The sequence below is a fragment of the Ovis aries genome, chromosome 19, assembly GCF_016772045.2.
Source record: "Ovis aries strain OAR_USU_Benz2616 breed Rambouillet chromosome 19, ARS-UI_Ramb_v3.0, whole genome shotgun sequence".
Classification (NCBI taxonomy): domain Eukaryota; kingdom Metazoa; phylum Chordata; class Mammalia; order Artiodactyla; family Bovidae; genus Ovis; species Ovis aries.
Window position 1 is genome coordinate 42,897,740 of NC_056072.1, and position 3,240 is coordinate 42,900,979.

The following is a 3,240-nucleotide window of genomic DNA, read 5'->3' on the forward strand; positions in this document are numbered from 1 at the left end:
AGTTTGCTTGGCTTGATAACCCGTGGTCTGTCCTGGTTCCCCTCGACACACAGACACACACTCTCACATCCCCTCTCTGGTATCTGAGTCCACTGTCCGTATTTTGTCTGGCTGCAAGTGAGTTAAAATATGCTGGAGGTCCGGGGTCCCTCCGGGTCCTTCTGCAGCTAAGAGACCAGATTCAGCACGCCTAACTGCGGCTGGGTTGAGAGCCAGCTTTCTGAAACAAGCCCCTCAGTTCTTCCCCCTCCCTCCCGCTTTCCTGTTTTCATGCTTCAGTCCCTCCACAGGGTACATTCTTCCTGGTTCAAACTTGTTGTAAAGGCGACTCTCATTCCTTTTATAATCTCTCCAGGGATCCCATGACAAGCTTTTCTGCCAGTACAGCTTCTGCTGCCATGTCCTTTCAGCGGAGCAGGTTGGGGGTCAGGGTGGTGGGGGTGGGTTGGGGGGAGGTTGGATCCTAAGGCTGTTCTGTGGGTGGCTTCTCAGACACCTCACTGAGGCCTTGAAAGGGGGCCTTGGCGATTTAGACTGAATACAGAGCTGAGGAAGTTTGCAGTTGCCATGGAAACTTCTTGTCTGGTGTTTGTGGGCTCAGATAAGCTGTTCCAGACGTCTGTCTGCTTGGGGGTGGGGGTGGGGGTCAAAAAAATCAAAGGAAAGGGGGTTTTTGGAGTTTTTAGTGCAAGCAATGGCAACCTGCTCCAGTAGTCTTGCCTGGAAAATCCCATGGAAAATCCCAGAGGAGCCTGGTAGGCTGCAGTCCATGGGGTCTCGAAGAGTCGGACATGACTGAGCGACTTCACTTTCACTTTTCACTTTCATGCATTGGAGAAGGAAATGGCAACCCACTCCAGTGTTCTTGCCTGGAGAATCCCAGGGACGGGGCAGCCTGGTGGGCTGCCGTCTACGGGGTTGCACAGAGTCAGACATGACTGAAGCGACTTAGCAGCAGCAGCAGCAGTGCAAGCTACAGCCCCAGCCCGCTACAGATGTAGGAAAATTCCTCAGCTCCCACTCATGACTGCCTCTCCTGGCCTTAGACTAGTGAAAGTGTTAGTTACTCAGTTGTATCCGACTCTTTGTGACCCCACGGACTGTTCCTCACGCTACCTTGGTGGCTCAGATAGGTCTTCACTACCCACCTTCTTTTTAGCTCATTTGTTTCCCAAGAAAACAGATTTCAGAGGGACAAGAAGGGGAGTGTGGGAGAGGTGTGCTCAGCCTGTGAAATCCCCCTAAGGTCCTCCATGGGACTGAGTAAAAACTCCAGTCCCCAGGCCCCTGTATTTTGGAGTCTGGCTGTATGGGAGAATGGGAAAGCCACACAGACCAAGGCAGGAGGTAGCACCTTGGGTTGAATCTGGCCACTGCCTGGAGTACACTCTTAACAGGCTCATTTGACCAAAAGGCCTCTATTTTTCAGTATGTAAAATATACATGACTGAACCAGATGTGAATTTTAACTATGGTTGGAAAAGGTTGCTCTTTTTCCATAGTTTTCATCTTGTTTTTTTTTCTGAGAATAAAGGCAATATATGCTTTTTTTTTCAGGCATAAACATTACAGAAATACTGGGACAAAAGAGAAAGGCCTATAATTTTATGCTGCAGAATAGTGGTTCTCAGACTCTGGAATATAAACAGACTCCAGGGGAACTTGCTAAAATTCCAGATTCCTAGGCCCCTCCCTCTTAGGTTCTAATACAGAAATCCAGAAACCTGGCCCAGTAGTTTGACTGTAACACTCGTGCCCAGTGAAGGCTAGTAATGACATCTGAGATACGTTGGTCTAGAGCTGACCTCTGTTAACAGTTGGGTGTATATGCCTGCAGGTCGGTTCTCTGTGCACACACTAACTTTATCTTGGAGGGGGGAAAGAGGAATCGGACTGGGTATGATGTTGCCCTTTGATTTTTCACCAAATATGCAGTAGACATGTTTCTTTAGGTTAATCAATAAATATGGTAGTGATGGCATCTCATTATAAGATGTAGCATAATTTCTTACCGATGAGGTATGGCTTGGGAAATGGTGGCTGTTGACTTCACACAGTTACATGCTCACACGTATGTGCACACACACAGCAAGACGGTGCTGTCCCAAGTTCAGGGATATCCACATCCCTGGTGTCTGCAAGTCAGCAGTAGGGCTGAGCAGCTGGTACGGGCACAGGATACGGTGAGAGAGACTGAGGGGTCTGCACACAGGCTGGACTGGAAGAAGCACGTTAGTGGAGGAAGTACGGTGGGTCCCAACTGCCTGGGGAAAAGGCACGCAACCTGAGGGTGGAGGCAAGGGGAAGGGTGTTTTCTGCCCGACTGTCCTTGGCTCTCAATTGCTCTGGTGCTGCCATCAGAAGCCTCTGATAAAGGGAACACACAGTGGGGCTGGACGGCCGCAGCCAGCTCCCCGGGGCTGAGATGGGCTGGGGGTGTCTCTGCCCCGGGCGGTGAGCAGACACTCAGCAGGTCCTCCTGCCCAGCATCCGTGTTGCTTGTCACTTGTCAGAGGACACTGTGGGCCCTGGGAAGTGCCACCACCAATACTAGTTGTCTGCACAGGGGACATGTGGGGAGGACCAGTGACAGCGAAGAGTGGTGGGACAAGAACCTGGTTAGTGTCTCCCAGCGACAGATCTCATCAACAGCAGGATGGGAAGCTGGGAGAGGCGCCACTCACGGGGACGTTAAGAAAGAATTAGGAAGGAGAAATGAAAGGAATGCGTCTTGATTCCAGAAGATTGTTTAACACGGGCAAATCTGGGACCCTGTAAGTTGACCTGGCTCCAGAATGGCGGTCTGGCCAAAGCTCCCAGGACACGCAGGCTGCCTGCCCCCACTTGCTTCTGGCTCACTCACGCCCGGCCTCCACGCCAGTGGCCGCCTTGCTTTCTACCCTGGAGCCTCTGCGTTACCTGTCCTCACTTTGGGATGCTCTCCTCCCCACCACTCCAGCCTCCTGAAAATGTCACATCCCCACTCTCCACCCTTCCTGAGGTCCCGAGCCTTCCCCTCTATCTTGCCCAGGCTTGCATTCATCAGAATGTTCACTGCAGCTTGACATTTTCTTGTTTGTGTCATTTTTTGGTCTGAACCGCACCTTGAAAGCAAGTTACCTGAGCACAAGGATATGGTCTCCTTTATACTGTACCTCCGGCACTGAGCAGTGGCAGGAACACAGTAGGTACTCAATAAATGTTGGTTACCTGAGTAACACAGGCCAAAGAGGATCAAAG

The 3,240-nt window shown here is 51.1% G+C and overlaps 1 protein-coding gene across 8 annotated transcripts in view; it reads left to right on the forward strand.

Moving 5' to 3' along the window:
• The window catches only part of FAM107A (family with sequence similarity 107 member A), a 98,013-nt gene that overhangs the window by 67,264 nt on the left and 27,509 nt on the right, over positions 1-3,240 (forward strand). The window contains exon 1 of one of the 8 annotated variants that reach the window (XM_012099789.4): positions 294-418. The exons of the other annotated variants lie outside the window; for them this stretch is intronic. The gene's annotated coding sequence lies outside the window, so the exon portion shown is untranslated. Of the gene's footprint in view, positions 1-293; positions 419-3,240 lie in introns of those variants that run through there. 8 annotated transcript variants of the gene reach the window in all.